The following is a 24,438-nucleotide window of genomic DNA, read 5'->3' on the forward strand; positions in this document are numbered from 1 at the left end:
TGTTGACTTGTTTTTTTAAATCTTGAGTTATCTGGTTCTGTAATAAATTAGAGGGGAAACGAATCTTGTTCTTACTAGTCCATGGACACACATTACTTTGTGCAGTAAACTAAGGTTTTAGATAGGCATGATTCCGGTTGATTTGGTTGTTATTATTTTAGAAGTTTTCTTCCTAAATACGTCTGATCTTATTCATTTGTGGTCTCAACAAATTAATGTTTTGTTTTTGCCATCTTCTTTGGCTGATAAATCTCAGATTTGGCAACAACTTCAGCACTACTCTCAGTTCCCAGACTTCAACAACTATCTCGTTTTCATCCTAGCACGAGCCGAGGTTTTCTATCTCCGTTTATCTCTGTTTGATATCTCCGTTTACCTTTTCCATGAGTCCTTGTTTAAACTGGTATCACATGGTTGATCAGGTTTTTTCTGCTTTATAAAATATACCTGAGCTTGTTTTGTCACTTACATTATTCCAGGCAATGGCTAATTCTACATCAGCGACTTTCTTACGTGTTGTTGGAAGTGAATTAATTCAGAAGTACTTGGGAGATGGCCCAAAATTAGTTAGGGAACTCTTCAGAGTTGCTGATGATATTTCCCCTTCAATTGTCTTCATTGATGAAATTGATGCAGTTTGTACTAAGAGGTAAGTTAGTGAAACTGTCAGGCCTTGGTAGAAATACATTTCGAATATTTCTCATTAATATTGCACCATGTACAAGTTACTGATTTTGTGAATATTATTTAAATTTGTGGTTGTAACGTTTGGAATTGCTTCTGTTAAAGAAGATTGGAATTTTTTGTGCTTCTAAGAAAATATTGTGGTTGTGGGTTGAATATTTGCTTCTTCAATTTTTTCTGGAATCTTGTTAATTTTTCTCTTTGTGAATGTTGTTCCATTTTCTGATTATTGCTTCCTTCTCCTATATTTGGTTTTCAAGTGTTACAATGTATTTGATGTATTTTGGAAGGTGCTACTGTAATGTATTTATTTAAAATGGCTTACGATTTACCATCAACGAGAATCTGAATAAGTGGAAGTTGCGTCAAAAAAATATTAATGGTTCTTTTTTTTCCTATAATGAGCTTTTTTGCGGCGTTTGTATCAAAAAACGCCGCTATAGATATGAGCTTTTGCGGCGTTTGTATCCAAAAACGCCGCTATAGATATGACCATTTGCGGTGTTTATTCCAAAAACGTCGCTATAGATATGACCTTTTGCGACGTTTGTTCCAAAAATGCCACAATAGATCTGACCTATTGCGGTGTTTGTTGGACAAACGCCGCTAAATATCAACACCTATTGCGGCGTTTGTCCAACAAACGCCACTATATATCGTTAACTATTGCGGCGTTTTTTGTTACCAAACGCCGCGAACTTTAGCGACGCTATTTTCAGCGGCATTTTTTGCGCGTTTGTCATAGCGCCGCAGGTGTTTTTTGCGGCGCTTAAAAACGCCGCTATAGGTAAAAAAAACGCCGCAAATGTACAGTTTTGCCGTAGTGGTTCAACGACTACTATACTCCTTAAAGGATATGGGTTCCTTGAATGTTTCGATGGATGAAAAATTTTACCTAAAGATTTTAATGAGAAAACTGATCGTTTTCGAATGTGACCTCTAAAGCTATAACAACTAGATAAAATAAAAAATTATAGCTTCATCCCAAAAGTATTCGGGGACTCCAATATCTGATTACATGCAACTAGAGAACTCTACCTGAAGGTGACACAATTTTTCAAGATATCCATGTGTTGCAATTATAGACCACCCACGTAAAATAGTTTTCATAGTTGTTTTAAAATTTCTTTTTGTTCTCATCCAGTTTTAAAGCTTCATCCTGATTAATTTAGATCGATTAATGTCACACATTTAATATTAGCTAAATTTTTCTTACGTGATATATGTAATTTTATTATATTATAATTATATTTAATGTATTTATATACACAATTGTATGAAACTTATTGAGTTGTCTTAGTCGTAAGAGAGAACGTTGTTTTTCTTAGAGATACTTAATTCGAATAGTTGTATTTATAAATTGTGGGTTACCAATTAGTTAAAAATTTCAAATCGATATTATCTTATAAAAAAATATACACAATTGCATACAATATCCCAAGGCATACCCTATTTAAAACCCTTCCAAGGCAATGGAAACTCATAGTTCCACAATATCATCAAATTCTAGTACTGCTGCTGTTTCTGAATTTAAGCAAACCCTATTTATATATTTTAGCAAATTTTATGAACGCTCTATCCATCTGCATCATGCTTTGTTTTCAAGATTTGTTTATCCTCCATGAATGGAGTCTGCTTTGCCACTTGTTGTTCCTCTCTTGCTTCCTTTTCTTCACCCTCAAAGCCTACCTAATCAGACCCCTTCCTGTTTATCTGGACTTCTCATGTTTCAAACCTCCGAGCAGTTGCAAGGTCTCCTTCTCCGACTTCAGAAAAATCGTCTCCGGTATCGAATCCTTCGACGATCAAAGCGTAGAGTTCATGGCCAAAACCCTGACCACCTCGGGACTAGGCCAAGAGACTTATCTTCCTCCTGCTTTACATTGCACTCCTCCGAAAACCCATCACCTAGAATCCATCAAAGAAGCCGAAATGGTGATGTTCCCTGTGATGGATGACCTTTTATCCAAAACCAAACTTTCTCCTCTTGACATCGATATACTCATCGTCAACTGCAGTGGCTTTTGTCCCTCGCCTTCTCTTTGTTCCCTTGTCGTCAACAAATACTCCATGAGAAGTGATGTTAAGAGCTATAATCTGTCTGGTATGGGGTGCAGTGCGGGGGCTATTGGTATTGATTTGGCCTTGAATCTTCTCAAAACTCGCGAAAACTCCAATTCTATTGTTATCAGCACCGAGGTTTTGTCCTCGGGTTGGTATCCCGGTCACGAGAAGTCCAAGTTACACCTCAATTCCGTCTTCAGGATGGGCAGCGCCTGGATTCTGCTCACCAACAAAAGAGAAGCCAAAAAGAAGTCGAGATATAAGGTTTTGTCCAGTCTAAGAACACAAAGAGCCTTTGACGATAGAGCTTACTTCGCCGCGTACCGTGAAGAAGACTCCTCTGGCGAACTTGGGGTCACGTTCAAGAAAGATTTACTACAAGCCGTGGGAGAAACTCTCAGGTCAGGGATTAAACGGTAGTAGGGATTTAAATTGCGGTTGTAGCCGTGGTCTTGATCGTATTATGTTTATCGTGATTATGGATATAGCTGATGTTATTGCGGTTACGGGTATCGCGGTCATCAATTTTTCTAAATGAGTTGATTTTAAAACATAGATTTTTTTCAAAAAAAATTAAAATAACAGGAAATAGCATAATTGCAGTATGCTATTACCACGATTGACCGCTACTCGTTAAATAACGGCCGCGACCTGCCACTATTGGTGTGATTCTGCTTCACACAAGCTATTTTATGCGGTAGCGGTCTCAGACGCTACCGCGACCACGATATAGTAGCTTCGATTTGAATCCCTGATCGAGAGGGGCGGGTGCCTGAGATTTTCAAATTATTTATTTTAATTTTTTCAATATACTTTTAAAGTAAAGTATAAAAAATGATTCCCAACTATAAAATGATTTATTGAGTCGTCCGATTATTAAAAGTTACAAAATAGTCCCTTAATTATAGAAAATTATTTTATTGAGTCTCCTAACTATTAAAAGTTATAAAATGGTCACCCCGACTATTCATATGTTTCAAACTCATTCTTTTCCGTAGAAAAATTAACTGCAGTCTGAACTGGACGTTAACATGTTAACTGGAATATAATAAATTTGATCCCAGAATCTCAAAAGACTATCATATCTTAGTCAGCATGTTAACGTCCAGCTCAAACAACCATCAATTTTTAACAAAAAATATAACGAGTTTGGTACATATAAAAAGTCAGGTGATCATTTTGTAGCTTTTAATAGTCGAGAGACTCAACAAAGCAATACACTATAATTGAGGATCATTTTATATCTTTTAATAGTCACATGACTCAATAAAGAAATATCATTGAGAGACCATTTGTATACTTCACCTTATTTTTTATTGATAATCTTTTTTCACGTATTTTATAGTTCTTATTCGTTCTGAAATTTTAGAAATTCATATATTAGCATAAAATCTTACGTCGGTTTGTGTCTCAGGTCACACATGACAATCCTTGGCTCTCAAATCCTGCCATTGACAGAGAAACTACGGCATGTATTGTCGATCGCACAGAAGAAATTCTTGGATGAATCGGGGAAATTTACCAGCCGAGCTTCAAGAGTGTGATACACCACTTCTGTTTGCCAACTTCAGGGAAGGCACTGATAAGTGAGGTGGCCAAAGGGTTAAAGCTTGATGCAAGAGATGTCGAAGCTGCTTTGATGACACTGCATAGGTTCGGGAATCAGTCGTCGTCTTCATGGTGCTACGAACTGGCTTACATGGAAGGTAAGGAGAGAGTGAAGAAAGATAATAGAGTTTGGGTTCTTGGATTGGGTACCGGGATTAAGTGCTGCAGCTTGATTTTGGAGTGTTTAAGGACAACAGCTGGGGACTCTAAAGCAACCCATGGGATGATTGTATTCATCTTTATCCTCTCGAGGCCATTGATCAAAGGTGCCCAACCTCATGTATTGTCACCAATAAGTTGGATTAAATTAAATTTAAATTACCATAACGATACGAGTGTCACTTAACTTAATTTTTAATATCGTTATAATTGGATCACTTAAAATTATAACGTTTCTAACGCTAGGTACTTAGATTAACCGAAAAATAATTAAGCATCTAATTAAAATTAATAATTTGGATTCTTATTTTATATTAAACCTAAATTTTTGTAAATTTTTTAAATTATGATGACAACTTGAAAAGCCAGTAATTATGAGGTTCCAAGACCGTTTAATCCACTAGAAGGTCGGCTGTCAGCTTGTCAACTTTGAATGGGCTAAAACACAAATATTATATTTCCTAGACGCCACTCTCTTTACAATCTTTGAATTTTGAGAAAATTAAGGGTTTAATATTTAAATTATTAGTTTTTAATATGTTTTAATATTTAAACTCTCATTTTTTTTAAAAATTATATTTAAAATTTAGTTTTTATTTAATTTTAGTAACAAAAGCTACGAATTATATTGGTTTTAAGAAATTAAAAATTTAGGTGCTAAAACCGATAGATTATCCTTGAATTTTATAACATGTTAAAAGAAGAAGAAAAATAAATAAAAATTTTTGTACCCATTATTTTAAAAAATGAAAATGAAAATTTTAGATCTTTATTCTCAAGTTTCTGGATCCGTACCATATATAGTCAAAATCAATATAATTAATAGATGGTCAATTTTGTATATAGTTTTTTTTTTTTTAAAACTTGATTATAAATTATAATTTTTAAATTTTTTATTAATAATAAAAAAGAAAAATTTAAAAACTGTAATCTTAAAAATCAATAAAACAAAAAAGCAATTTTAGTCAGATAGAGAGTAATTAAAAGAGAAATGAAATATTTTTACATTAGCTTTAAGTTATTTTTTATACGTGTCATTAGACATGTTAATTGTGACCGGAATTCGAAAATTTGATTCGATTAATCTGAATTTAATTTTTATTTGGTCTATTTTAACCCTGAAAAGTTAATAACTCAAACATGTCCGACCCAAAAATTGATTCAACCTGAAATTAATCGGTACACGAAATTGACTCGACATGAGATTAACCCAAACTTAATGTAGCTTCAATAAATAAGTAACTAAAAAATAACTACAAGAAATCTCAAATCTTCTAGTGATTGATCTGGTCATTATGCTATTGGCATAATAGAACGAGGCTCTATGGGTTGGTAAAATTAACAAAATAGGTGAAACGAATAAAAAATTAACTCATTAATTCAGATTTTATTTTAGGATCTACGACAAATGTTATAATACAGAACAAACTCGTCATGTCTGCATGATGAATTTTCTTAAATAATATTATTTTATTCAAACGCATCACATTGACTTAACGAGTTCCAAATCATTGTAGTAAATGACAATGGTCTAATTGGTCATTTTCTTACTTGCCTGACCTATTGAGCCAATATTGTCCTACGGCTGAAGCATTCGGGAGGACACTGGGTCAAAAGTAAGTTTTCAGATTGAGATTAGTGTATCCGAAATAGTGTTTTACTGGACGTGGGCTGAAGCATTCTGTTTTGGGTTTATTATTAAAATATATAATTTTATCTTTTATATAGGATTATAACCCTCTTTAATTTTTTTATAGAAGCAACTAATTTTACTTAAAATAAAAAATATCTCAAATTATATTAAAGATTTATAATTATAATCGTAAATTAAGTACATAATTAAAAAAAAATCATATAATCATTGAAACAAAACTAGCAAATTAAGATCACATATGGATCATATAAGGAAAGATTCAATCTAACCAAGAAATTTGAACAAAGATAGATACAAACAGATCTGATCGCATCGGCAAATGAATCACAAAAGGGGATCAAGCTATTGAAAGACCACCGACAAACCGTAAATCAGACTCGAGCAACTTGAAAAGCTATCCACAGACGAAATCAGGTATCTAAATCCAATCCGAGAGTCCAAAGCAGGGAAGATCAACAAGATATCATGTAAGCGACATCTTGATCAGTCATAACGATGTCGTATCAACTTTAGAAAAAAATAAATGACAAAAATGACCAAAAACTGAAAAACATATAAAAAACATAAGAAAACGTGTCATAAAGGCATATGAGAGCGTGCAATACAAACAAACTTATTGAAAATAAAAATACGATATAGAAAAGAAAAAAATAATAAAGAATATCGACGCTGGACAATCAACATTAAAATTAGTACCACCGTAGATCAACAAATACGAAAAAAAATGAGCAACATTCCTTAAAAAATATTTATAAAAATTACATTTATTTTCACAACGTAAGGTAAAGATATAACTCGTCAAAAGTACTTTTTTAAAAAGTGTATTTTATCTGATACATCTTTTCAATTACACTTTAAAGAATGACCAAGTTAATAACACCATTCTATCAAAAAAATCCATCAACTTTCTAATGTTATATTAGATCCCTTAAATAATATTAGGGGTTCGAATCCTAACAATTATGAATGAAGTAAACTGGGTTGAGATGGTCGCTCTTGCCTTTACAGTATCTAATCCAGATTAGTCGATCAATAGATTGGATACTGGTGGTTATACAAAAAAGAGAAAATCGCCTCAGTGACCAAAAAAAAGTTATAATATACGATTTTAACCAACTTTTTTTGGATTTGCCAAAATGACCAACAAATTCGCAACGCGAAATAAAAATCGCAACGCGATCCCCAGAATCGCAAATCAGTTTCCAAAATCGCAACGCGATTCTTGAAAATCGCGATGCGATAGTACATATTCGCATTGCGATTTTCCATAATCGCAACGCGAATATGAAAATCGCAACGCGAACACATAAATCGCAACGCGTATCCGTAAATCGCAACGTGTATCCGTAAATCGCAACGCGTATGGGTAAATCGCAATGCGTATCCGTATATCGCAACGCGTATCCGTAAATCGCAACGCGTATCCGTAAACCGCAACGTGTATCCGTAAATCGCAACGCGTATCCGTAAATCGCAATGCGTATCCGTAAATCGCAACGCGTATCCGTAAATCGCAACGATAATCCGTAAATCGCAACGCGTATCCGTAAATCGCAACGATAATCCGTAAATCGCAACGAGAATCTGTAAATCGCAACGATAATCCGTAAATCGCAACGAGAATCTGTAAATCACAACACTGAAATTTTGGGTATATAACACTGAAATCATAAACTAAATCCCTAAATCGCAACTCATTCCATCTCCATCTATCACTCTCTCCGGCGACATCCGTTCCTATATCCAACGACATCCTTCCCAATCCGGCAACAGGTTTTAGTTTCGCAGCTCGTCTGTTTAGTAAATTAATTTACAACCATGAAATCATCTAATGTTGATCATGTTTGGATAGATTTGTGTTTTGGAGGGTCATGGGATAATGTTCATGGTGTTTTACAATATATGCCTTTACCCATGAATCTTCAACTAAAATTGTCTTTACAAAAGTTAACTTATGAAACTCTAATGCTACGTGTTTCAAATAAATTGAATTTAGAGCCCCTAAGTGGATTTAGGCTATCTTATCAGAGAAATGGTAAAGTTTATTTGTTAACCGACAATGAAGATGTTGAACGATTCATTGCTTACATTAGTGTTTCACAAGATGATGTTACATTGTATGTTGTTGAACCTAGAAGTAGTATTGTTGGGTCAGTAGCGGGTAGTAATCAACTAAGTTTTTCTCAAAACCCACAACCTTTCTCTAATCCAAATCCCAATCAACTTTCAGCACCAGTGCCATCAAAATCATCTTTTCCTCTACCAAAATATGGATCCTCATCAAAATCCAAAGCTCATATGGTGTCAAGCAAAAGGCAATCATCTTTAAAATCCCAATCACGATTGGCTTCACCTTTTGAGACTGTTAACTTAGGTGATTTTTAAATGCAAACGTTGTATTATGTGGATTTTATGTGTGAACTTTTAACATTTTCAGTTGAATTAATGACTCAGGCCAACCATTTTGACTTAACCAACTCTTGTTATTCAGTTGTTATCACTATTAGGCATGCATTTGACTATCGCAACACGGAAAATACAATCGCAACGCGAAATGAAAATCCCAACATGAAAATCGCAATGCAGAAATGAAAATCGCAACGAGAGAATCGCAATGCGAAATGAAAATCGCAATGCGAAATGAAAATCGCAACGAGAGAATCGCAATGCGAAATGAAAATCGCAATGCGAAATGAAAATCGCAACGACAGAATCGCAATGCGAAATTAAAATCGCAATGCGAAATGAAAATCGCAATGCGAAATGAAAATCGCAATGCGAAATGAAAATCGCAACGAAAGAATCGCAATGCGAAATGAAAATCGCAATGCGAAATGAAAATCGCAACGAGATAATCGCAATGCGAAATTATAAACGCATTGCGATTTTCATTTCCGCATTGCGATTTCATTTCGCATTGCGATTCTCTCGTTGCGATTTTCATTTCGCATTGCGATTTTCATTTCGCATTGCGATAGTCATTTTGCCTTCAACATAATGCAGATTGAAATCAACAAATCAACCATTACATTTCAATCAATTAAACAAGCACAAATAAGAATTATGTTCGCATCAATTACACAAATCAACTTTTACAAATCATCTTTTACAAATCAATTAAACAATCAAAAAATAAGCAATAATTCTTATTTCCGATCATCTACTATTGAATCAACTTTACAAATCAATTAAACAATCAAAAAACAATCAATTAAACTATTGAATCAACTTTTGCAGCTCGACATCATTTTCACGCAGTTCACTTCTGAGATTAACCTGCAGAAACCAAACATTTGTTCAAACAACACTTTATACACATCTAAAACCTACAAACAGCAAATTATTGAATTCTAGTTACTTAACCAAACATTTTCAAACCAAAAGTATATAAACTTACCAATTGTTTATGGACATTTTTATAACGCGGATGCAGGTAGGCAGCGTCTCGTATATATCGATTTAGCCATATAATGCCGAAACCACAAGCCTACTGCAGCTTTATCTCTATCGGTGGGAGGTAGATACTTGATGCTTCCCGTCGTCAAACGCTCCAACGCCAAGCATACGAGAGGACCACAATCTCCTCTGGCTCCGCTCGTTTGTTGTGGCGCGGTCTCGTCTCTAATAACTGTAATATTGAGCTTCTTTGGCTTCTTGTTTCCAGAACGAGTCCAATAATTGATCGCATCCAAGAATTTAGCCAAATGAGAGCTCCATCCCTTAATAACATCTCTTAAATCAGCCAATGATATGTATTTATCATGCTGTCATACACTATTGTCTTAAGGGATGGGAGCTGAAGCTCGACGAGAATCCAATGTTTACGTTCCAAAACAGGGATAAACACCTGCAATCATAAGTAATAATTCATTCATTTGCGCACTTATTTCATAAAACCTTTAAACTCAATCTAAAATAAATACTAACCTTATCGACCTCCCACCATGCAGGATAAAGTTTAGCTTGTCCATTGCCCAAATCAAATGATTCATCTCGTGCATTCTTCAAGTGAACGGCGTGAAAAGACGTCGGCATTATTGTATATCGTATATTTTTATTTTCTTAAGTTTTCTTATTATTAGAAGACGTGTCACCCACGCATCGATATGCTGTTTTACAAAAAAAGACATATATTAGTGACTTACATAAATTTAAAAAAAAAATTAATCAAATTGAAATATAAGAAAAATATAAGACTTACCCCCCATCGAAATAGCCATTGTCTTCGACCCTAATAATACGCCCCACCAAGGCCGTTCAAGCAACAAAAAGATATCATCGGTGAGCTTGCATATGTCAGTGAAACACCCTTGCTCCGCTCATGTAGATAAAAATCAACTGCGGTCTTAGCCCAAAGGGTGTTATCCAAAATTGTGTCCGGTAGTTGTTCCTCTCCTCTTCAGATACCGGTATGGTACTGGCCGGTAACTCATACGAGAGCCAACTTGAATCCATCATGTCCGGCACGTCAGAGGGTTTCTCAAGAAGCCTACATATGACGCCATGTGAATCGGGCTCTTGAATGGTGGGAGGGACCTCTTCAATGATGACAGTGGCCTCTTGAACGGTGGGAGGGGACTCTCGAGGAATGATATGGGGGGCCTCTTCAACGATAGGAGTGGACTCTTGAGGGATGACAGGCGAGTCGGGCTTCTTCTTGCGGTGTCTTCGCACTATTGGGGTGTACGGAGACTTAATAGCACGTGCACGCTGTCTGATGCGTGAACTCCGTCGTGCAAGCATAACCCGACGTAAAGCATCCACTCTATCGGGCCGCTAAATAATTAAATACAAAAATCAGTAAATAAACAGACATGATATTTAAACAGTGAAAACAAAGACAAATATGTTTCAAACTTGCATTGTATTCACCCAAGTCATTATTCTATCATAGTTCACAAAATGCATCAGATAACAAAGAAAAATATGTTTCAAACTAATACCCTAAAGTTAGTATTTGTCTTTGTTTTGTCTATTGGTTGAAGTAATGCAATCCATTCAAGTTTCAATTTGCAGAAGAAGAAATAGTTTACTTTCGCAACACGAAACTTAAAATCGCAACGCGAAACCAAAATCGCAACGCGAAATTAAAATCGCAACGACAGAATCGCAATGCGAAATGAAAATCGCAACGAAAGAATCGCAACGCGAAATGAAAATCGCAATGCGATTTTGGTTTCGCGTTGCGATCTTGTCGTTGCGATTTTGGTTTCGCGTTGCGATTCTGTCGTTGCGATTTTCATTTCGCGTTGCGATTTTGGTTTCGCGTTGCGATTTTAAGTTTCGTGTTGCGAAAGTAAACTATTTCTTCTTCTGCAAATTGAAACTTGAATGGATAAATTTACTTTCAACCAAAAGACAAAACAAAGACAAATACTATTTCACAGTGTAAAGAATACACAGTTTAGCAGAATTGGCAGCAACCGAACAAATTTACTTTCAACCAAAAGACAAAACAAAGACAAATACTATTTCACAGTGTTAAAGAATACACAGTTTAGCAGAATTGGCAGCAACCGAACAAATTTACTTTCAACCAAAAGACAAAACAAAGACAAATACTATTTCACAGTGTTAAAGAATACACAGTTTAGCAGAATTGGCAGCAACCGAACAAATTTACTTTCAACCAAAAGACAAAACAAAGACAAAATATTTCACAGTGTTAAAGAATACACAGTTTAGCAGAATTGGCAGCAACCGAACAAATTTACTTTCAACCAAAAGACAAAACAAAGACAAATATATTTCACAGTGTTAAAGAATACACAGTTTAGCAGAATTGGCAGCAACCGAACAAATTTACTTTCAACCAAAAGACAAAACAAAGACAAATACTATTTCACAGTGTTAAAGAATATACAGTTTAGCAGAATTGGCAGCAACTGAATAAATTTACTAAGCAATCTAAGTGAAATGGCTAATCTAAGTGAAATTACGAGTAAATTTATCATTAAGTTAAATATGGAAAATCTTAAACTTACCTCGTTGCGTAGAGTATGAACCTCATTCTGCAACGATACTATCATCTCACGTAGAGCGGCAACCTCACCACGTAAAGTTGACACCTCCACACGCCATGCACCATCGTTATCGCGTAGAGTACCGATCTCCTCACGCAAGGCATTGACCTCATCACGTAACTCCCTTGACTCATCCCGTTGAGGTGGAGGTGGAGAACAGGGAGATAGGAGTCGTGGCATCTTTGCCGGTCGCCTATCATGAGGTGATGGTGGAGAAGAGGCTCGATGATGTGACGGGATAGGTGATGGCTCTCGTTCTAGAGGTGTATAGTCGGGTCGATCGGGTGATGGCTCTAGGTGAGGTGATGGCTCTCGAATTGGAGGAAGTGGATGCTGCTCATCATCCGTGCCATCAAAAAAATTCTGACTAGCTTGCCACCAATCAGTGGCAAGCTCTTCCTCCGTGGGTGTCAGTCTTTGTAATGGAATGTTGGCCTCCTAAAATATAAAAACTCAAACAAAGTTAAACGTCTACTATTAATAACTTGTTTATATATATATGAAAGTATGTGTGTTAACTTACATTATTTATTGTGGCATATGGTATTAAGTCTTCCCAATCCAACAGAGTTTTCCTCTTCCAGGAAATAGCCCTGGGAATATCATTTGACGTTTTATTGCATATGTACGCATGCTGGGGAAAGCCTCGAATATCCAAATCTACAAACAATATAATAACAAAATTAGTAATTGTTAAATAATTAATTATAATTTTAGAACATTATATAGAAATTCTTACCTTAAAGGCCCAAACAAAGCCTGACAAAGTGTATTTGGACCCATCGCCCCGCAAACTTTTGCGGTCATCAAAGGCAGACGACAACTTAGTCCAGGTAGCTTTCCATATATACGAACCCCACGGAAACAGATTCCATGCATTCAGGTCCTCTACCAATATTATTAGCTCCCGATGAATAGGTTGTCTGGCCTCTCTGCCTAAAAAGCCGGCATACACAAGTAGTAGAAGGCATACTCGGACAACATCGACGTCTTCCATCCGAGTGAAACCAGCTTTCTTATTAAATAATTTCTTCAGGTCGTCGACATGTAGGTTCGGCTTCTCCATTGACTCATCCGGAAAAACCCGGGATAACCATGATGGGCGGGCGATATGACGAGTGTACCGGCCTACATCATCGTGTCCGAATCGTAGACCAGTGATTAAGCAGAACTCCTTCCGCCCAAAGCAAGTATACGCTGGTGGAAAATGAAACCATATCTCTTCCTCACCACGTTGTATACTGTCGGGTAGATTTGATGTCATGGTCTGAAGCCACAAATGGGTCAAATTAGCATCTCCACCCGGATGCTGTACTCTCAGCCATGGCCCGAAGCAGGTTTCCTCAAACAATTGTCTTTGAGCAGGTGAAAGCTTCTTTGCAGTTGTAGTGGCCAGGCTGACTTTATTCTCAAGGTCAATTGAGCCGAAAAAAATTTCTACAAAAACAATAAACATACCAAGTTAGATATACCAAAAACTACACTGTGAAGATATACCAAAAACAATAAACATAAAAAGTAGTAGTTTATTCTTGAAACTAAAATTTGCAACACTGTTTTGTCTTTTGGTTGAAATGAAAATCGCAACGAGAGAATCGCAACGCGAGATGACAATCGCAACGAGAGAATCGCAACGCGAAATGAAAATCGCAACGAGAGAATCGCAACGCGAAATGAAAATCGCAATGCGATTTTGGTTTCGCGTTGCGATTCTCTCGTTGCGATTTTCATTTCGCGTTGCGATTCTCTCGTTGCGACAGTCATTCTCTCGTTGCGATTTTCATTTATCTCGTTGCGACTCTTCTGCAAATTGAAACTTGAATGGATTGCATTACTTCAACCAAAAGACAGAACAAAGACAAAGACAAATACTAACTTGAAAATCGCAACGAGAGAATAGCAACGCGAAATGAAAATCGCAACGACAGAATCGTAACGCGAAATGAAATCTAAGTGAAATGGTTAATCTATTATTGAAATGACCAGTAAACTTATCATCAGTTCAATATGAAAAACCTACAATAATGCAAACATTTCAAAATAAAAATAATTAAAAAACTAACCCTCGGAGGTTGATTTTCCATTTCTGAATATTGTGAGGGATTTCTGACCGTGAATGGTTGTGAGGGATTTCGCCGGAGATGGGGACGGAAATCTTCGGAGATGGGGACGGATTTCTTCGCCGTAGAGAGTGAGAGATGGAGATGGGACTGAGTTGTGATTTTAGGTTTTAGGTTATGAGTTGCGATTACGGGATTTTGTCTTAATATTCTTTTTGTAATTTGAAAATAAAATACGCGTAGCGATTATAATGGCGCTTTAAATATCGCGTTGCGATTTACGGATACGCGTTGCGATTTTATGTATTATCGTTGCGATTTACGGATACGCGTTGCGATATACGGATACGCATTGCGATTTACCCATACGCGTTGCGATTTACGGATACACGTTGCGATTTACGGATACGCGTTGCGATTTATGTGTTCGCGTTGCGATTTTCATCATATTCGCGTTGCGATTATGGAAAATCGCAATGCGAATTTCTACTATCGCATCGCGATTTTCAAGAATCGCGTTGCGATTTTGGAAACTGATTTGCGATTCTGGAAACTGATTTGCGATTCTGGGGATCGCGTTGCGATTTTTATTTCGCGTTGCGATTTTGTTGGTCATTTTGGCAAATCCAAAAAAAGTTGGTTAAAATCGTATATTATAACTTTTTTTTGGTGGTCACTGAGGCGATTTTCTCTACAAAAAATGGTCAATTTAGGGTTTTAAGACCCTTAAACCACTTGAATCCTTAGATTCAAATTTAGGGTTTTAGATTAATTTTCTCCAAATCAAATCAGGAAAACACCAAACGAAAGCTAAGGTTGAGAGCTTACCAAATATGTAATAAATCCAAAGTTTGGATGGGTAGAATGCCTTAATCCCTACAATAAAGGTTAGAGTTTCAAGCTTTTAGGATTTTAACAATGGCAATTTCTTTAGGTTGAAGATGAAACCATTTTCTGTTTCCTTTATATGCCTTGAACTTTAGGAGAGAAAACCCTTTCATCTGAGTTTGCTATTTGTACCATTTAATGAATAATAGAAATTGGGACTAAACTATAAGAAAGTGACACCGAGTAGCTTATTCATAAAAAAATAAAATAGTAAAAATCATAGAATCAATCCTTCATCTTTTCTACATATGACTAAAAATCATAGTAGGCTTTAATTAGCTCTTAACCATTTATATAGGCCTGTAAATGAACTGAACGTTCAGCGAACCGTTCATGAACTGTGCGGCGGGAACTTCGTTTATGTGCGTTTATTTATTAAATGAACGAACATGAACAAGATTTTATGTTCGTTTAATTAAATGAACGAACATGAACATAGGTCTTGTTCATTCATTTACATTCGTGAACGTTCGGTTATGTTCGTTTATGTTCATTCATTTATGTTTAACCCAATCTTCTTAAATCAATTTTGTTAACCAATTTGTAAGTATCTTAAAAATATTAATTAATCTGATATTCTGATGACCAACTCCATAATTAACCCAATTTTTTTGGAGATTAAATCAAATATGTTAACCTGTGAGGTACCTCGCACCTATATTCATTTCCCTTTTTTTTCCTAAACCCTAGTGTTCACTAGAGAGTGGAAACGATCGTTGAAACTTCAAAACAAATTATATTATAGTGCAATCTGAAGTTTTACAGGTATGTTTCATATATTTCTCTGTTTTATTTGGCTTAATAGTTGATATGTAAAGTTATGCGGATATCTTCACTAAAGTCTGACATTGATGTCACAAACCTCACTAAAGTCTGACATTGATGTCACAAAACTTTTAGCCGACGAATTTATTAGAATAACGTAGTGGAAAATGATTGTTCATATGTAATCATGGACCACTAAGATAAATGTTATATCGTTAAATTAAAGTCGTGTGGATCATTTAATATCTTTAAAAGATCGATCGAAATATTGATATCTTCAAACATTTCATCAATGCTAATCAGCTCTTGCGCTATTTATCACTGTAGATTTGGTTGATTTGCATTGTCAACTATTTTCATGAAAGAACAATGGAAGGTAGGGTCTCCAACGTTTATGTACGTGTTCGTTATGTTCGTGTTTGTGTTCGTTTATTTATTAAATGAACGAACATGAACAAGTTATATTCCTTAATAAACAAACATTAACAAAAAAAATTTGTTCGTTTATTTATTAAATGAACGAACATGAACATACCTCCGTTCGTGTGCGTTCGGTTCGTTTACAGGCCTACAATTATATTTTTCCTTGAGCACCTAAGTTTTCCTTTTTGACTAAAGCCATCATTCTTCATTTATTATTTTAGTCCTTAAACAATTTTCAAAGAAAAGTATACTATAATCCTATTTATTTGATAAAATTAATTCCATATTCAAAATTTCTAAAATATTGAGAATAATATCAATTCTAAAACACCAAAAAAATGACTTCTAAGGCTCTGGTTTTACTCTCAAAACCCTTATGCATGTCACCACTAAGGCCTAACATGTTTCTAAGAGTTCTCATGGGTCCTATAAGATCACTTGGCACCTCAAAAACATATATAGTTGTAAGATATAAACAAACATTCAAGCCAAAGAATCATGCAACACCCATAAACATGCTTCAAATTATATTCTTCATCAAGACATCATTTTTATGATGGATATGCTATCACAAAGTGTTAGATATACACTACCTTGTACGAGATTACCCAAAAAAAAAAAAGCTCCATGCTCAAGGTTCACCACACTTGCTCCTTCTTGCTTTTGAAGACTCTCCTCACTTTTTCACTAATAAAATGTAACACCCCCAACCCGTATCCGACCCGGATACGAGTCCGAAGTGTCACATTGACTTTTTAAACATTCATTCGTATAAAATAGTGGGTAATTTAAAAACTTTGATAACATTTAAATTATTTCAAAACGTTTACAACAGATATCAGAGTTCATACCATTTATATCTTTAGACTACATGCCAACTACACTCTGTAAACAATACATACATTTTCTGATCTGACATTTGGTAAGGAAAACTGACCTGTCTTGCTCCGCATTACTCTTTCCTCTTCTCGAAACCTACGTGTGAAACAATCACACGCTAAGTCGAAGACTTAGTGAGGCATAACGACTTACAATGCACTTCATAACATATATCAATACATGCATGTTATGTTCTATCATGTTATACCAATTCCATGCATTCTTCGTATCATATAAAATCATATCAGATTAATTACAGTAAATACATACAGACACATAATTCATCATTAACAGTTTATCATGTAATCACATACTTTTATTGTTAACCTTTTCAATTAAACACTATACACACACAACATCATATGGTTCACGTAACACATTTCAAACCACTTATAACCCCATCGTATACATATCACATTCAGTATGCTTGTTTAATCACTTTATTAGCCCATGTACACTAGTGAGAACTTAAGGTATGTGAGTACATTGAGGTTGTGCACACATATGCTGTCACCACAGCTCGATCAATGTCCCGAAGGACCAGTCCATAGATTCCGAAGAACCTAGGTAATCAGTCCATATGTCCCGAAGGACATAGGTAAACAGTCCATATGTTCCGAAGAACATAGGTAAACAGTCCATATGTTCCGAAGAACATAGGTAAACAGTCCATATGTTCCGAAGAACATAGGTAAACAGTCCATATGTTCCGAAGAACATAGGTAACCCTCGACCCTTGGCATGCCAACTATACCCCTAGCTCTCATATCATATAACATGGGCATTATCATTTAACAGTTCACATTACTTATTCATATTCTTTCTCTTATAACCACATATCTTTTCTTTTCAGTCACGTATCACATGTACGTGTAATCATTGATCTAATATCATATGTTGCATGCAATCACATAGATTCTTTTCATATTCTCATAGGATCACATAGTTCATATCTTATACTTTGTTTTCTCATGTTCACATATATCATGTCATATGGCTCATATCTTTATCATGCAGTCACATAGTTCAGTTTCACATATGTTCATATATATACATTACATAGCACATACTTCTCATAACATTACATTCAAAAGCATGTTAACACATATAATCATGCATACATACAATTCATGTCATTCATATACGTATAATCATATATTCATGCATTCTAACAGAGGAAATAGACTTGTCGCAAGTCTTGTTTCCATTTAGCACCATAAACTAATTAATATGCACTCACCTGGCCTCACTAGTCAATTCCAATCTCTTATCTTTCCCCTTGATCGATCTTACTTGCCAAACGTTCCGGAATTCTTTATGCGTAGAATCTACATAATGTACATTTCGAGGTAATCATTAGATACCTACACCTTGTAATTGAATACTAGCAACTTAAACGAACTTATTAAACCAATATTAACATTTTCTTTAGGGGGAATCGGTTCCCTACCATGGGGGTATCGATTCCCTCAAGACATTCTGGAATTCTGTCGTTTGAAGGGGTATCGGTTCCCCTTGAATGGGTACCGATTCCCCTTGCCCAGAAATCATATTTTCAACCCGAAAATTACTTCATTTCCACTCAAACCCTTCATATATCATCCCCTTTTCATTCTTAACTCTAGTATACATACTTAAACCAATCTATATTCATTTATTCATCTTAAACCTCAAAATCCTATCTTCCATATGAGATTCAAAAATCATACCAAATTTTCAATGTGTTCTAATTCCAATTCTAACACTCCAAATCTCTTAATTTAACCATTGACAAGTCAAATTTAACTTCAAATTCTACTTATCAATTCCTTTCCAAAATTTCATATAAAAACTCCAAATCTTTAATCTCTCTTAACCTCTCCATCATTTGTTTTAAGATGATTTAAGCTTTCCTTAAGCTTAGTTATCATCTAATAATCAAAACCCAACCTTAAAATCAACAATTCATTTACAAACAAAGAACTTACCTTTTGAAGCTAGCCCCACGTGAAGAAGAGAAGGCAAGAAGAAGAAAGCTTCCAGATAGCTCTCTTCCCACGTGTATATAATTCCTTAAATGATCAAATGACCATTTTACCCTTTATTTCCTTTAACAATTACAAATAACCTTCATCATATGCATCTAATAATCATAGAGCTATTTCATTCTTCTATTTAGTCATCAAATTATGAAACTTTACAATTTGATCACTAACCCGGTATTGAGGATGTTACAAATCTCCCTCCTTATAAGAAAATTCGTCCTCGAATTTTCACTGCACATCTTAATAGGAACATATCTTCTAATGTTCTTATGTTGCTTCCCTGACTTATTCTTTCTTGTCATCATCAGAAACTTACTTTTCAATCCCTTAGTTTTTCGACTATCTTTTTCGTTTATACCTTCATCTTCTGTTGTTTATCATATAAGCAATAACCAGTAATACCAATCCATTGTTGTCTTTTCTCTCATTCGATTATGCATTTTTCCTTTGATCTTTCTAAAATTCCATATAATGTCACTCATCACGTTGACAATAACATTCATCTCATCACTCTATATCAAAACTGTCCTCTGTACTTCCATATTTATCGTATCTGATTCTTTTAAATCAATCCCTTTCATTTCTTATACTTGTATTTTCCTTCCTGAAGGTTCCATGCAAATACTTATCTCTGTTTCTACATCATAGCTATCTGCTCAGAATATACAATTATATTCAAATTCATATCATAATCAATTAACTCCACTATATCTTTCCTCCAATCTTATAACTCTAGCACCTTTACTCTGACAGCTAGATAATAACTTTGGTTCAGTCTAGGGCACAAGCCCTCTTATACCAATCATATACATTCTTTCCAATCTAAATTATCTTAACATTCGCTTACTCAACTTATCAATTTCACCTCTATTCTCATACATCCTGAAATTTCTTTTACTCAAACTCAACATTCTGACTTCCTGTGTCCTATAATCTGATCATCGATATACATATTCTCAAACTCTTCTTATCAATCCTCAGCTTTACTTAAATATACAAATTCTTACTTTCTTTTCCTTTACTATACCACATTACTATGATCCAAATATGCAACTGTATCCAGATCCATTACGGATTGGTCTCATATCCTGACAATATCTTATAATCTTATAATTCCAGTACATTCCCATCGCATATTCTCGTTAGCTAACGCTAACTTTTCCGTCTTAACTGCAAACCCTTATCATATAAACGCTCTTGCTTATACACAATGTTATTCCTTCATTTTGAACTTATAAGCTCTGACTTATACATCTTATACACTTGTCACTGATGCACTTATCCTTAAGTTCTTCTATACGTACTCATCACGTCCTTAGATCTTTTAACATTCTTATGGTGACACCCGTTCACCATATTCTATCTTATCCACATAATAACTCTATATCGTTTTTCCGATTTCAAACGATGAAAACTTTCTATCATTATTCAGATATGATTTCAGCTTTCTGAAATCAACTTTTGATCTTACTAGGCATTTCCTGAGGTGTACGCTCTTCATCCTGCCTGGCCAGGGCAAGTGAATAGCTATCACAATCAGGAATATCACCTTTCACTTACTTTGAAATTATTACGATCGGATTTCTACTGTATTAAACTATTCTTATTCTATTAGCAAGACAACATACTCCTTACACAATCAGATCAGAAATTTTTCAATCTATGTTGGCATGTACACCTTTTATGACACTTTGGACTTCGGTTTATGCCGAGAATCGGCTAAACCTTAGCTCTGATACCATTAAATGTAACACCCCCAACCCGTATCCGACCCGGATACGAGTCCGAAGTGTCACATTGACTTTTAAACATTCATTCGTATAAAATAGTGGGTAATTTAAAACTTTGATAACATTTAAATTATTTCAAAACGTTTACAACAGATATCAGAGTTCATACCATTTATATCTTTAGACTACATGCCAACTACACTCTGTAAACAATACATACATTTTCTGATCTGACATTTGGTAAGGAAAACTGACCTGTCTTGCTCCGCATTACTCTTTCCTCTTCTCGAAACCTACGTGTGAAACAATCACACGCTAAGTCGAAGACTTAGTGAGGCATAACGACTTACAATGCACTTCATAACATATCAATACATGCATGTTATGTTCTATCATGTTATACCAATTCCATGCATTCTTCGTATCATATAAAATCATATCAGATTAATTACAGTAAATACATACAGACACATAATTCATCATTAACAGTTTATCATGTAATCACATACTTTTATTGTTAACCTTTTCAATTAAACACTATACACACACAACATCATATGGTTCACGTAACACATTTCAAACCACTTATAACCCCATCGTATACATATCACATTCAGTATGCTTGTTTAATCACTTTATTAGCCCATGTACACTAGTGAGAACTTAAGGTATGTGAGTACATTGAGGTTGTGCACACATATGCTGTCACCACAGCTCGATCAATGTCCCGAAGGACCAGTCCATAGATTCCGAAGAACCTAGGTAATCAGTCCATATGTCCCGAAGGACATAGGTAAACAGTCCATATGTTCCGAAGAACATAGGTAAACAGTCCATATGTTCCGAAGAACATAGGTAAACAGTCCATATGTTCCGAAGAACATAGGTAAACAGTCCATATGTTCCGAAGAACATAGGTAACCCTCGACCCTTGGCATGCCAACTATACCCCTAGCTCTCATATCACATAACATGGGCATTATCATTTATAACAGTTCACATTACTTATTCATATTCTTTCTCTTATAACCACATATCTTTTCTTTTCAGTCACGTATCACATGTACGTGTAATCATTGATCTAATATCATATGTTGCATGCAATCACATAGATTCTTTTCATATTCTCATAGGATCACATAGTTCATATCTTATACTTTGTTTTCTCATGTTCACATATATCATGTCATATGGCTCATATCTTTATCATGCAGTCACATAGTTCAGTTTCACATATGTTCATATATACATTACATAGCACATACTTCTCATAACATTACATTCAAAAGCATGTTAACACATATAATCATGCATACATACAATTCATGTCATTCATATACGTATAATCATATATTCATGCATTCTAACAGAGGAAATAGACTTGTCGCAAGTCTTGTTTCCATTTAGCACCATAAACTAATTAATATGCACTCACCTGGCCTCACTAGTCAATTCCAATCTCTTATCTTTCCCCTTGATCGATCTTACTTGCCAAACGTTCCGGAATTCTTTATGCGTAGAATCTACATAAATGTACATTTCGAGGTAATCATTAGATACCTACACCTTGTAATTGAATACTAGCAACTTAAACGAACTTATTAAACCAATATTAACATTTTTCTTTAGGGGGAATCGGTTCCCTACCATGGGGGTATCGATTCCCTCAAGACATTCTGGAATTCTGTCGTTTGAAGGGGTATCGGTTCCCCTTGAATGGGTACCGATTCCCCTTGCCCAGAAATCATATTTTCAACCCGAAAATTACTTCATTTCCACTCAAACCCTTCATATATCATCCCCTTTTCATTCTTAACTCTAGTATACATACTTAAACCAATCTATATTCATTATTTCATCTTAAACCTCAAAATCCTATCTTCCATATGAGATTCAAAAATCATACCAAATTTTCAATGTGTTCTAATTCCAATTCTAACACTCCAAATCTCTTAATTTAACCATTGACAAGTCAAATTTAACTTCAAATTCTACTTATCAATTCCTTTCCAAAATTTCATATAAAAACTCCAAATCTTTAATCTCTCTTAACCTCTCCATCATTTGTTTTTAAGATGATTTAAGCTTTCCTTAAGCTTAGTTATCATCTAATAATCAAAACCCAACCTTAAAATCAACAATTCATTTACAAACAAAGAACTTACCTTTTGAAGCTAGCCCCACGTGAAGAAGAGAAGGCAAGAAGAAGAAGCTTCCAGATAGCTCTCTTCCCACGTGTATATAATTCCTTAAATGATCAAATGACCATTTTACCCTTTATTTCCTTTAACAATTACAAAATAACCTTCATCATATGCATCTAATAATCATAGAGCTATTTCATTCTTCTATTTAGTCATCAAATTATGAAACTTTACAATTTGATCACTAACCCGGTATTGAGGATGTTACAAATCTCCCCTCCTTATAAGAAAATTCGTCCTCGAATTTTCACTGCACATCTTAATAGGAACATATCTTCTAATGTTCTTATGTTGCTTCCCTGACTTATTCTTTCTTGTCATCATCAGAAACTTACTTTTCAATCCCTTAGTTTTCGACTATCTTTTTCGTTTATACCTTCATCTTCTGTTGTTTATCATATAAGCAATAACCAGTAATACCAATCCATTGTTGTCTTTTCTCTCATTCGATTATGCATTTTCCTTTGATCTTTCTAAAATTCCATATAATGTCACTCATCACGTTGACAATAACATTCATCTCATCACTCTATATCAAAACTGTCCTCTGTACTTCCATATTATCGTATCTGATTCTTTTAAATCAATCCCTTTCATTTCTTATACTTGTATTTTCCTTCCTGAAGGTTCCATGCAAATACTTATCTCTGTTTCTACATCATAGCTATCTGCTCAGAATATACAATTATATTCAAATTCATATCATAATCAATTAACTCCACTATATCTTTCCTCCAATCTTATAACTCTAGTACCTTTACTCTGACAGCTAGATAATAACTTTGGTTCAGTCTAGGGCACAAGCCCTCTTATACCAATCATATACATTCTTTCCAATCTAAATTATCTTAATATTCGCTTACTCAACTTATCAATTTCACCTCTATTCTCATACATCCTGAAATTTCTTTTACTCAAACTCAACATTCTGACTTCCTGTGTCCTATAATCTGATCATCGATATACATATTCTCAAACTCTTCTTATCAATCCTCAGCTTTACTTAAATATACAAATTCTTACTTTCTTTTCCTTTACTATACCACATTACTATGATCCAAATATGCAACTGTATCCAGATCCATTACGGATTTGGTTCTCATATCCTGACAATATCTTATAATCTTATAATTCCAGTACATTCCCATCGCATATTCTCGTTAGCTAACGCTAACTTTTCCGTCTTAACTGCAAACCCTTATCATATAAACGCTCTTGCTTATACACAATGTTATTCCTTCATTTTGAACTTATAAGCTCTGACTTATACATC

General features: G+C 34.9%; 1 pseudogene; it reads left to right on the forward strand.

Annotated features, from left to right (window-relative positions):
- Window positions 1-127: 127 nt before the first annotated feature.
- On the forward strand, window positions 128-4,662 carry LOC120206572 (annotated as a pseudogene).
- Window positions 4,663-24,438: the final 19,776 nt, after the last annotated feature.

Source organism: Hibiscus syriacus, unplaced genomic scaffold (assembly GCF_006381635.1).
Source record: "Hibiscus syriacus cultivar Baekdansim isolate YM2019G1 unplaced genomic scaffold, ASM638163v2 tig00013960_pilon, whole genome shotgun sequence".
NCBI lineage: Eukaryota > Viridiplantae > Streptophyta > Magnoliopsida > Malvales > Malvaceae > Hibiscus > Hibiscus syriacus.